Source organism: Parasteatoda tepidariorum, chromosome 8 (genome assembly GCF_043381705.1).
Source record: "Parasteatoda tepidariorum isolate YZ-2023 chromosome 8, CAS_Ptep_4.0, whole genome shotgun sequence".
Lineage (NCBI taxonomy): Eukaryota > Metazoa > Arthropoda > Arachnida > Araneae > Theridiidae > Parasteatoda > Parasteatoda tepidariorum.
The window spans coordinates 14,393,690-14,408,019 of NC_092211.1; the positions used below are offsets into that span (position 1 = coordinate 14,393,690).

Here is a 14,330-nt window from a genome sequence, read left to right on the forward strand (position 1 = left end):
AGGGAGAGAAAAAAAGAGTCCGAAATGTTTTTTAGAAAATTGTTTGTACATCGCTAGACTCTCACTCGTAGGACAAGTGTTCACATCATCAATTTTAGTTTGTCTATAGAAAGAACTCTCCTCTCCACTAAGTCTAAGGTCGCCTGCAGCTATGGAAACAAGAAACAGCGCATTTCAAAAAGAATTAAAATTCAAAATTGAACGTTTTTAAACTAGGTTAATTTAATTTATAGGAAGAGAAACAGTTTCGAACGTCTCATTAATATTAACAAAACCACTACAAATCCGTAACAACTTGACAAAAAATAAATAAATAAATAAAAATAACAAAAGAAATAAATAAAATAAAGAAAACCTGAAATGTTTTTAAAAAATTGCATTTACATTTCCAATTCGTAAGACAAGTGTTCACATCATCAAGTAGGTAGATAAAACTTTTCCGATAGTTTGGAAAATGTCTTTTATATTTAGGGATATCAGGGGGAGATGTTTGGAGATAGTTGTGTTTGACAGCTGGAACATTGTTTTAATCACCGTTTAGATCAAATTATCACGAAACTATCTCGAAACTAAGTGTCTATTTTAGTAGCTGTTAGAACCCATATGATCATTCAAGTTTGCTGCAGCCTCAAAGTAATGTTAAGTTTGAACCACATGATCATGCTCCTAAAGCTTTATTGCACGATAGTACGGCTCTACTTGTAAGAAAACATAGTTTAATTTAACATCTTATTGGGGTTGCTGAAATTTTGCAAGGTAGTATAGTTCGAGATTATGATATTATAATTAAACATTAAGCAAATTGTTTCCCGCTAGTACAGACATAAGTACACCGATGTCCTTAACCCGAAACGAAGATAAACCCATTGAAAACGTTACAAACTTAGTTCAATTTATCACCTTATCATAATAAGTCGTAAATTTGAGTGAGATTATAGTTCAAAGTACTAATAATGTGGTTCAACTTTAAATCCATTTTTCAGAGAGAAAGAGAGAGCAAATAAAAATATACTGGCATCATATACTCATTACGCTGAAAAACTTATTGAAAATGTTTTTTTAATATTTTATATTATATCCGTCGTTGAACAGCAGACCCAGTTTTTGGGTTTACGAATACTAATGTTCAACTCCGTAGCATTGTAATTTTGAACTAATACAGAAGAAAAGGAAACTCCTGGATCAGTACCCCCAGATGTACGATTTGTTATGGGAACAAGAAGGACTTTGTGACCCGACAGATTTAACGTGTATCAGTCACTATTTATTACATGGGGGGTCTTCGCCCGGCTGGAATCGAACCCACGAACTCTTGGCCATGGGTCCAGTCATCACCTCCTACATCAAAAAGCCTCCACACCGTCTTTTATAAGTAGTCCGCGCAGACTGTTTAAAAAGTGAACCAGTTGTGCGCATGAACCCAAAACCTTTTATAAAAGTAATTGAGAGAAATTTATCATATACATTTGAGAATTGAATCTGTAGTGGTTGACAAGTGAATAAGGTAAACCAATAATATTTATAAATAAAACAAATTTTTAGTCATATATTTGCTACCACTTTCTTATATTAACTAAATTTTGTATTAAATGACTCGTTCGGAAAGTGGATATCCTTCACAGTGATCTGATTGGACTACCTATAAAAAACAACCGTGTGGAGGCTTTCAGTTATAGGAGGCATTGGTCCAGTGCCCCACCAACCAGCTATCCCGGCCTTATTGAAAAGGTAGCAAAATTCAAAACTAGACGTTTTTAAACAGCGTTAATATATTGAAAGAGAAAAGTTCGCAACAACCCATTAATATCCTCACAAAGCGGAACCGTATCAAATCTGTAGCATGTTTACAGGAGAAAAAAAGAATTTAAAATATTTTAAAAAAAGAATGTTACTCAAATAGAAAAAAAAGTGCATATCTACATCTCTAGAGTCCCACTCTTGGGACAAGTGTTCACATCATCAAGTAAGTAGATAAAAACTTTTCCCATTGGTTGGAGAATGTCCAGAACGGAGCGATGATTTGATCTAAAGAGTGACTTTAGCAACGCTCGAGCCGACAAACACAACTGAGAGTCAAATTCTATTTTAGTGTCTGTTCGGCTCAGAGACCATTAACTGTTATTTTGTTGTTGTTGAACTATGGGCGGAACATCAGAAGGCTCACAAATCCGTCTTCTACTTTAACTACCGACTTGTCTACCTCAGGAAGCATCACTCTTGGATGCGACAGAAAAGTAACACTGCAAAAGAAATCTTCACAGAATTCGGATGAGACAAGTAGCATTCTATTTGGATGGGAGGGTTTGAGGGTTAAAAGCAGATGGGGGAGTTATAATAACAAAACACCTTTTGAACTCAAACCTTAAGACAAATATCGCTTATGCGCATTGTTTTTATAATCTCGATTTCTTTTTTGATACGATACTATTACGATCCGAGAATTTCGAATCATTCGAATAATCACCTTAGGACGTGCATTGTTCGTGACAATTCCATCTAAATCCACGAATTTCTTAAAATGCGAGAATTTTGCCTGTTTTGCAACCAGCTGAGTGATTTTTTTAGCGGTAGGTAGCTATCTTTCTTATCTTCTAGCGGTAGTTATCTTCTAATAGCTGCATTTTAAAGTAGTATAAGAAGGCGGCAGTTTGTACCATATTGGAGTTGAATTATTACTATTATTGATTAAACTATTATTGACTATAATTTCGTAAACTGTTCCAATAAATATTGATTCTTGTTCAAGAAAAATATATTGTACGAATTTATAGCTTATTATATAATTGCTGAAGTTGAACATAAAATGCAATTTTAAACTGTTAAAAATTGTAAGATGCCTAGCTGACACTTATTTTCTTTCAAGTTAAGCGAAAATATCATGTTAACAGATGTAGAAGGGGCCTGTGTGTAATGTGAACTTAAGCAAGGTATCAAGTTGAGTAATTTTTTGTAAGGAAAGAGCTATTTAATAGAATGAAACGACGCTGTGGCTAGGGGTGTGCAGCGCTCGCCTCTCGATATGGGGAGCTAAGTTCGAATCCCAGCGGTGGCTGGTTGATACGAATTCTGCACCCGACATACACCGACCACAGTGCTGAAGTAAACTATATTCAGTAGTTGGCCGATCATGGGTCAGAATCTCCTTGCTGTCAAGCTAACCATTGATGGTTTTCGCGGTTTTTCTTTTGACGCAATTGCGGGTTAGTTCCATCAATAAAAAAGTCCTTCACTGAGACTTGCTTGATCTATTGCTTGATCCAGGAATTCTCTTGTCTTCTGGGCTACGCTCAAAATTACAAGGCTGTGCAGTTAAATTTGATAATCGTAAACTAAGGAATGGGTCGGCTGTTCAACGCCAGTAATAAAATAGCATAAAAAAGTCACTTTGAGAGGAAAATAATTCATGATAATTAAATATATAAGTTTTTTTCATTTTTTTCAAAGTTTCCAAGACATAGTTCAAATTAAAGATAGTAAAGTCAAGCGTTGAACTAATGCTTTCGTGATAACTAAAAGAACGTTCGCCTATTTAAAAGAAATTTAATTGTTTCAGCAGTGTTTCAACAGTACACCATATACTTATACTAAGAAATGCTATTTTCAGTTTAAGATTTATCAAAATAATTCAGTTTCATACCCAAGGTAGGAAGATGATTGATTTTTTGTAATTTGCAAATTAATTGATATGACTAAACGGCAGCCAGTTTAAACGGAAACATAATTTATAATAATTGCTAATAAAAGTTTTTCAGTTTTCTTCAAAATATCATAGTTTAAATTACAGATAGTATAATCAAGCGTTGAAATAACTTTTTTGTGATAACTAAGAGAGATTGCGCATGTTCACAATATTTTAGTAGTGCACTCAATACTTTTGTGGTAAAAAAGAATTGAATATTTAGGCTGGATTTTATGGATGCAATTCAGTTTCTGATTTTTTTATTATTATTATCCAGATACACATTATGGCTCTAAATTAGTTTAAAATATCTGTCAAAATTGGTTATTAAATCTGGAAGATTGTTGAAATTTAAAGCTTAAAAAAATCGAATAATAGAATAGCAAATTTTATAGGTGCTGCGAATTTCGACAACAGTTAAAGCAAAAATTGTTTTTTGAGCGTTAACTAATGACGCGTAGAAATCAACATTAAGAAATTTAAATGGGGAAAAAACCCAAGTGAAAAACTCTTCGAATGTAAATTATTTTAATGTGAATTCAAGGTTCATGCCCTCGCAACAAATATTTTACATCAGGAGTATGAAAATTTAAAAAATAACTTTTATATCAAATATTTTCAAAATACAATCTTTCCTAGAAATCGATAACGGACAAAGGGTAAAAACTGTTTTAAATTTCTCTGAGAAAAAAGTATGGTCAAAACTTCCAGAATATGGTAAAATTTATCGTGTTTCTGGCTTTGCGGAAACACCAAAATGGTTGGTATTTTTTTACCGAAGCACTTTGGTGAAGATTTTGGTAAAATTAAAAATAAAATGTAGCTTTCTAATATGTGATAAAATTTGGTAAATGTGTTAAAATTTGATAATTGTTCCATGATTCCTTAAAATATAGTATAGAAAGGATTTAATCGGTTAAATTTAGCTTTTCTGCTTTATATTTTTTACTAAATGTATGGTAATAAGGACTATAATTTTGCAAAACCAGAATTACTGGTAAACCATTACCATATGAATAGAAAAATTACGAAATGATTGGTTTAAGTACCATATATTTTGGTTTTTATCACCAAAATTATTATTATTATCTCTAAAAGGTAATTTTTCCACAATTTTTTTCTCTATAATAAAATTAAACTAAACAAACTGGCGATATTTAAAAATAATAATGTGTAGAAATTTTAGACTAAAATTAAAAAATAAATTTTACAAACGAAATAATAACAGTGAAAAACATTTTATAATATTTTCAAACTTTTACGATAATGTATAAAACTTTCTATTTTGAGTATTTGTTGACATTTTATTTTCAAAATTTTAGAAGACTTGAATTCTAGATGGCATTCGAATTGTGCCTTTTACTGGCAGCTGCCTTTCACCTTTTTAGCACCTGCTACAACTTTCAATTTTGACAGTATAAAAAAGTTAAATTAATTACAGTACTTTGGCACTTCAATATAAATGATTAATCGACAAACAGTGTTTCACTTTTAAAAATAATTTCTTTATAGTTTATATAAAATTGTATCCACAAAATCATATTAAAAGTTTTATTTCGCAATCTTTTTTTTAAGAGGATGATTTCAAAAGTGTTTTGACTAATGACTTTAAGAGCTAGTTTCGGGTAATGCTACTCAGATTTCAACCTAGACTTGTTTAGAATTCTAGAAATAAAAACCTCTTCAAGGTTGCTCGCCTCTGACTTTAGAACCAAAAAAGAAAGAGGGGTAGAGTGAGGGTGCAAGAAACTCCTCAAATGAGGTTACGATGATGCTACCTTTGACAACTGAGTCCTCATTTATCATTAAATGAAAGAAACTAAAAAAACTGGTTATGTAAAATATAATTTCACTTCTATTCATGTTTACGTAATCTGTTAGGATTGAAAATGATTTTAAAGTTCGTATTATTTATCGTTTTTTACAGTAAAAAATGTCGAATGAAAACTTCATAACGATTATTTAAGAAAGGGAAAACCCCTATTTATCACATGCTATAAACAGAGAGTATTATTCACTGCTAAACAATGTGAATTCATTGAGCATAATGTTGAGACGTTGATTTAAAATTTAGAAATTGTTAATTTCCAACAGTTTCATGTTAAAAGGTTAGAGCACGTTTAATTTTAATATGTTATACGCTTTATGTTAATACGCTGAATTAGAATTCTTAAATTTATTACAACAGTTTCACGTGAAAAAATTAGATATTATTGAATCATAATACTGATAAGTTGATTTAAAATCATAAATTTGTTGCAATAGTTTTACGCTAAAAAAATTTTTTAGATAACGTTGAATCTTAATAATAATACATTGACTTGAAAAACACGAAATGTAGATATTATTCACAGTTAAAAATGTCGATCATAGAGAAATTTAAATAAAATATCCAGTTTCAAGTTGAAAGTTCTGAGCAGATTAAATTTTTGCATTGACACGTTATTGATAATATCCTAAACTCATTTCAAAAGTCTCAGTTAAAAAAATTATATAACGTTAAATCATAATACTAATACAATGATTTAAAATATCCTAAATTTTTGCAACCGTTCAAATGGATAAATGCACTAAAAATAAATTCGGTTTAAAATACTGAACTAATATTTACAATTTCCAAGGCAAATAATGTTGAAACATTGATTTAAAATTTCCTAAATTTATTACAATAGTTTCAAGTTAACAGTTCGGAGCACATTGATTTTTTATGTTAATGCGTTGATTTATAGGATCCTAAATTTGTTGCAATGGTTTAAATGGATAGATACACTAAAATAAATTCATTTTAAAGCATTGCTAACTAATTCCCCCCCTTAACTTTTTTTTAAAAATTTATACATAAATATATTACTGATAATATTTTAAAGGACAGAAAATCTTCTTAGAATAATGAATAAAAATTTGCTTTCACAAACTTGATATCAGAATTCATAAAGAAAGTTATTATTACACCCCGAATATTGCAATTTGAGCTAAGCATAAATCCAAAAGCAAATTAAGTTATTACAGTAAAACTTGGCTGCATACTAAACAACTACATTAGCCAAATTAGAATTTTAAATTTCACTAAACATTTCATCTTCCACTTAAACATCATTTTGTTCCTTACACAACTATATCATTGCAATTACGGATCAATATTCAGAAATTTACAACCAGCGGTGTGGGGCATTTTCCAGACAGATGTTTAGACCCGAAGGCGGCAGACAGAGTCAAAAAAAGTCTGCAGTTTCTCAACAACAGCGTTTGCCTCTAATCATAGTTGCAAACGCATTTTTGTTTGAGGAAATATTTGTCATTAAGACATCTACCCAACCAGGTGTCCTGGTATCATTTGATGTCAGAAATTCTGTGTCCATGCCAAGGAAAAAGATTACACGGAATTCGAAGGTTTAATAATAGTGTTTAAATGCATTATTATGATTGTAGGATTCGATTTCCGTTAAGAATTTTTCCTCGCAGCATGGGATGATTTTTGAATGAAGAAATAGCTTCCTGAATATCAATAAAGAGGATATTTATTAAGTTTTTAATGATCATCTAATACAGTTATCCTTGAACACAATGTTGATCAAAGTGTAATGATGTTTATTCATAATAAGGATGGTCGTAATACAAAAGATCTACCAGCGTTTAAATCAGAAAATACGAAATAATTGCTATTATTCAAGAAATAAATGTTGAATTGCTTATAAGTGCTGCAAATATGATTATAAATACATAATCTTAGAACAATTGGTTCATGGAACCATAATGAACCAGAATACAGTGCTGCGAATTAGCCTCCTGCAACCGAAATATGTTTGCAACCACAATTTTTTTTCTAAGGAAAAAAGGCTGCTACCCTAGTTTTGTGCCCCAGCTTATACAAGTTTGTCTCAACTAAAGTTATATTGCAAAGATTATTTGTAGCTAACAAGTCAAAGCTTATTCAACCAAATGTAAATTACTATTAGATGTTAGGGATTGGTGTAAGAACCATAATATGATTCAAATTCGATGTAAACTAAATACACTACTAAGTTGAACTGTACACTGAGAAAAATGTATGGTCATTGCAACCAGAACATTGAAAAATTTACCGTGTTTCTGGCTCTATGGAACACCAAAAAAATCGGCAATTTTTACCGAAGTGCTTTGGCAAAGATTTTTTCAAAATTAACAACAAAATATAGTTTTATAATATGATATAAAATTTGGTAAATGTGGTAATAAAATACCTTTGAGCATGGCATAAAAACCATTAATTCATTTAAATTTACTTTCCAGTTTTGTTTTGCTTACAAAGTATGTGGTTTAAAGGACTATAATTTTGAAAACCAGAATTTCTGGCAAACCGTTACCGTATTAAAACATTACCGAATGAATGATTTTAAATCCTTTTTTTTTTACCAGAAATAAATGACACTAGCTTACAGTACGGTCATTTTACCGGAATTTTTTTTTTCGTGTATTATAGGGCGATGTGGTCCTTTTCGCAATTAATTGCACGATATTAAGGCTTAACTTTAATTGAAATATGGTTCAATTTAACACCCTATTAAAGAGTTTTAACGAGTAGACTGTTAAACGTGAACCCCAGTACAGTTGGTTTCGACACCGTGCACCTCAGTACAGTTGGTTTCGACACTGTGCACCTCAGTACAGTTGGTTTCGACACCGTGCACCTCAGTACAGTTGGTTTCGACACCGTGCACCTCAGTACAGTTAACGATGAACCATATTATCAATGCTTTGAACCATAAAACGGCGTAATTTTTCTGCTATAAGTTGATGCGCTGATCATATATCTGCTTTGAACCATAATGCCACATTGTCTTAAAAAATACGATAACCTGGTTTAGTTTTGCACTTAATTAAGTTAAAGGCAAATTTAAAATTTATTATGGTTCAACAAGCTTTAAATAATTTACTATTATAGAAATGTAAAAAATTTCAAAGCAGAAAAATTTGCAAAAATTAATGAATTAACATTTCAAATTTTTTAATATTACTATGAATAAAAAATTTGCTTAAATATATGATAGGCAGGTGTGTTTAAATGTGCTGAACCATTAGACATATTTTGAAGGAAAATAAATGCACTAAATTTAAATATTTTGAGCTTGTTTTAAAGCATTATTGCAGGTGTAAAAACTGATAGCTGATTGAATAACTGGTGTTTTTTTTTTCAGTCAGTACAGTCTTACATTTAAAGAACTCAGTATAAAAAAAATTTTTTTTAGGAAATTTTTGAAAAGAGAATGAAATTTCTTGGAGGAAGTTCTAATTTATTTAATGATTTTGTGTTTATTTGAAAATTATTACCGGTTAATTTTATAACTGAGTTTCTGCTCAATGAATACAGTCTTTTAATGGAAAAGCAGAGTCAAGAAAAGTTCTCGGTAAAATTTTTGGGAGAGGGATTTTTCGAGGAAAGATTCCATTCCACTAATGTTTATTGTTCATTTTAACGCATAATTACTGGCTAATTTAATTACAAATTTTAATTCAAGGAATGCAGTCTTTAATTTGAAAGGCATAGTGGTGGAAGATTTTCAAAGACATTTACGAAAAAAATTGTTATATTTCTCAGAAAAAGATCTTATTTTAGTCTAATTTAACTGTACAACGTTAGTCTCTCTTAGCAATCTTTGATTATTTTCGGAGAGGAAGGTGATTTAAAATTCATTTGGAAATTAATAGTGCGAACGCTATGACGCAAACAGTTTCGACCAGTGTTACTGAGCTATAGATTCCGATGATTAGAAGTTTTAGGATATGATTTAAAAGCACAATTATTTACCTCTCACTGTCAACTTTTAAGCATAAGAATAGATATACTACTGAAATTTACAAAAATTTCACATGGAATTTTTGTCATACTTAAGTCGACTAGGGGTAGGCCTTACACCCATCAAGCATTTTCCGTGGCTAGCAATATAATTCAATTCATATTATTCCAAATTTGGATATTATATTTTTAAAAATAATTTTAAATAAAATAGTTATAACACGTTGATTCAACTATAAAAAAATACATTTTAAATGACATTTAAAACTTACTATTTATTTTATCCTTTTACTCAAAATTTTTTTAGTAAACATACTTTTCATACTTTTTTCATTATTTTGTATTAATTTAGATCAAAATAAGTGAAAAATATTATATTTAGCATTTTAATAATTCATGGTTATGGAATACAGCCTGAAACGCCGATTTTTATTTTATTTATGTTTTATTTTATTATATTTATTTATTTATTTTGCTTTAAAGCTAAATTCTTTCAAACACGGTTTACTTCCAAAAAAGTATTTTTTAATTTTGCACTTATTTGCAGTAATTTAGATCTAAGAGAAATAATTATACATCATTGAAATTTCTTTAATTTACGAAGTTAATTATTAATTAATGTTTGAATATGGATTTAAAAAAATTCTAACCACTTTTTTTTGTATTTTACATTTTAGTACAAACATATTTTCAATAATATAAGAGATTTTTAGCAATTATTAGACTGTTTATTTACAATTAAAACGTACCCATATATTTTTTTTATTGTAATTTGATCGCCAGAAATGTATATGTATATACATAAAGGACACTATGGTCCCATCTGCACCAAATTGTAAAAAAAAAAAAAGCTGAATATACTTTCACGAGTTCGGAAGTTTAAAACAAAACAATTAAGCTATAAAAGGATTAAAGAGTTATAGAACTTTCTTTTAACATATTTAACAACGCATTTCGAAATATATTTAAAATAATTATTTGTTAAGGAACAAAAACTGAATTTACTTTTGCAAGTAAAAGAAAACAATAGCTATAAATAAATCACAAGCTATAAAAGGCTTACTAAGTTATTGAACTTACAATTCTACTTTTTTATGAAACTATAAGTTTAAAGGCAATCTTCTTCCATAAAAAAAAATATATATATATATATAACATCGTTAATACGTGTAAAGCNTTGTTAGTTAAAAATAGTTAAGTAAAAAATGTTACAATTGACCCCACTCTCCCCTATATATAACATCGTTAATACGTGTAAAGCGTATGAATAAATTAGGCTTTGAAAGCTGTGTTATTCTTTTGTTACATTACCATACTTTTAACAACGTCGACATTTGAGAGCAAAGAAAAAGCTATAAATTATTTAAAACTTGAAATAACTTCCTTGTTGAAAGTTGTGATTACCAATCAAAGAAACATAACTGTCTCCTATAATGAAATTCAAGGATTGTTAGTTATCATAATTTATGCTGAGTACTGCTAGAGGTGAAAATGCATATTACAGACAATGCATAATGAATTGTCTCGGTCTCTTTGTCAATATTCAGTATTAACTGAATAGTATGACACACAATATAATTATCGATATCATTCACCAAACAAACATCTGCTTATTATTAATGACTTTATTGCCCCAAATACAATTCGTTAAATTATAACGATTTTAGGTTTGATTAAATTATAGCGAATTATCGTTTATAATCGATTGGTTTAACTATTTAAAAAAGAGGAATTGTAAATCAAAAATGTTTAATAAAATCTGAAGTGAAAAATTAAATGCATATCTCTAAATTGCTCTATGATCAAAGGCGATCTTTTTGTTCTGCTTGTTCATTGTTAAAAATTACTTAAATTTAGAAAAAGCGAAAAATAGTTGTTTGTGTTAAATAAATTCTTAAATAAAGAACCAGCCATTTCAAATTATTATTATAACTAGGTGGGTATAATAAAATTTTTAAGTTTGAAAATGGTTCATCTTTGGTTTAGCCGTCAAATGGTTAACTTTGGTCATTACATTGCGATAGTTATTTATAAAAATTGTTTTTTCTAGGATGATATATTTTATCATAATATGCATACACAGATTATAATCGATTGGATAAAAAAAATTAGAAAATTGACACTTTTTTTTTATCATCTCTTAAAAATTTTATTGTTATATCGGAATTATTATCATAATTTAATTTACTATTCAGTTTCGCCTAAAACAAATTTTGATATTATTTTTATGATGATCTTTAGAAATAACGTGACGTATTATATACAGTAAAAAATTTTATGTCTGTTTAATTACACATGGTGTAACTAAAAAAAAATTAAATTAAATCTGTCATTATATATATATAGACATATATATATTTATTGAGANTCCCCCCCCAAAATGTTTTTTTTTTCTTCCTATTCTAGGGGGCAGCAGGTTTGTCTCAAACGATATCATTCAAAAAGTGTCATCATGATAAAATCCAAAAACAACATTATGGCAATCTTTCAAATCTTATACTTTGATGGTATCTGATAAAACAAGTCCTTGTGACACTTGGCATTTGAATGCAATTTTGTTTCTGCATGAGTGTCATTTAGAACCATGAATCATATATTTTGGGAAAAAACAAGTCGCATGCCTTTTTGTAATAAAAGTGAAATGTTTAGAAAAAGTTCACAAAAGTAGAATTTTTTTTATTGCTCAGCAGTTGGCAACTTAATTGGCAACTTAATTAAATCTTAATAATTAAATTGGCAACTTAATTAAATCTTAATAATTTTATGAAATAAATTAGGTACAAGGTAAAAAGACCGAAAAAATCTTAGAAAAATTCTTTACCAATCACCAAAGGGATTCCTTGAAACTTTTTTTTTTAGTAATGAAAAAAGAAAAAAATGCGAGTGCATTAAACTCAAAACTAAGTTTTAATTTTTTAAACTCAATACAAGGTCTTCTGTAAAGACCGCCCTTGATCATTATAAGAAATTTTAAAAAATACAAAAACACACATACCGTGGATCGGAAAATAATATTTCACTGTGGAAAAAACATAAACGCTATCGAAAATTGTCAATATACAGGACAGGAAAGCGAAAAGCAAATGTAACAGACATCAAGACATTTTTTATTGTGATAGAATTCAAAATTCATTTATTAGAAATATCCTCAAGTTTTGACCTCCAATTAAACATATTTTGATATTTATGACGTCAGCTTTCCCCTACTGCAACTTCTCAGATTTCAAAAGCGAATTTCTTTTCTTGATTCAATGTTAATTTGTGCCCTCCTATATGTATACTTTTATGTTTTTCGTTTTGATAAGGATTCTAAAAATATATACTAAGGACGGTATTTATTAAACATCATGCTGCAAAGAATTTCATGAATTTTCAAATGGGCAAATAACTTGAATGTTAACAAAATTGCTAAGTTTTTTCTAAAATTTGCCAATTTTTTAGATTTTTAACTTAATTAAAAATCCCAACTCCCAATTTTTGCTTATTTTTATGTTTTTAAACTAACTTTTTAAATATAAAAAATTGAATTACAAACGCTTTTCATTTTCAAAATACCGATGGTAATTTTCGTCATTTTTTTGAATAACATAGAGGGCGCTCTTCAAAGATAGACCAAAATTTACCTAACAGTCATAAATTACTGTTACAAACTCACAAAAATTAACAAAAATATGAATTTTTGCTAAAGACGTTGATTTTATTTTTCATTATTATTTTAATTGTGAGAAGCTTTTGAAGAACAGCCTGTTTTAGTAAGATTAACTTCCTATGTTGTTCATGCAAATAGAATTATGATAATTTCTTTCATATTATATCTTGTTCAACAAATATAAGGCATTGAAAAATTGTGCTACATGTAGAAAACACCGAACATACACAATATAGAAAATCTGTTATTTAAAAATTTGGTTGTTCAAATGAATAAAATAGAGTAAAAAATTTTAGAAAAATAAAAGTTCTTTATTTAGTTGAGCTATAGATAGTTAATAATAGTTCAAACTGATTTGAAAAAATGTATAAGCCTATGATAACTTCTTCGAAAAATGGAAATTTAATTAACAGAAATTTTCAGATTTAAATATTTGCTTAAATAATATTTTTTCTCGAACCAATATCATTTAAATTATCCTATGAAATACTATTGAAATAAAATATTAGCATTTGTTTATTATAAAGAATTCTGCAAATATGCACTTTTTAAAGAAACCAAAATAAAACGGATAGATGTTTTTTTTATTTTACGACCTGTTGTTATGTTTACATAGATCAATGATTCAGAAAAAAATTAACAAAAATATTTGTTAGCGAACTTTAGAGAATATTTACGATAGAAACGAAGAAAATTCCTGGTTATTATTTTATTTGATGTATAAAAAGAATTAATAATCAAAAAGGGAACAATGCAGTGAAAATCAAGCATAATTATTACCAAATTCTTAAATATTTATTTAAAATTATATTTATTAAATATTTATTGGTCAGAAATCATGCATAACAAAAATTAGAATATTAAGTATTGAGTGACGAATTTTTTTCCCATCTTAAATATTTGTTTTATTCGTTGAAAAGGAGAAGCCCAAGAACTATGTCAAATAACTATTTACATAATAAAATTTACAAATAATGTACCGTAGTATCGATAATTGTAGAATTTGACTATTTTAATTTAAAATAACTTATTTAATTTTTCCTCCTTTAAGTGTAGCTATGCATTTATTAACTTTGAGCAGTCATTTGCAATTTTTTTAAAGCTATATACTTTCTTATTATTGTTCATTGCATGACATTGTTAATCATCGTAATTATGTAACGATTTACTATGTATTAGAATGCATTTTCGTTGGATTGAGTTCCTTTGATAAATGAACTAAACCGGTT

The 14,330-nt window shown here is 28.7% G+C and overlaps 1 protein-coding gene across 3 annotated transcripts in view; it reads right to left on the bottom strand.

Moving 5' to 3' along the window:
* LOC107450661 (homeobox protein Hox-A5) overlaps nt 1-14,330 on the bottom strand; it is a 73,097-nt gene that overhangs the window by 54,712 nt on the left and 4,055 nt on the right. The window lies entirely within an intron of this gene.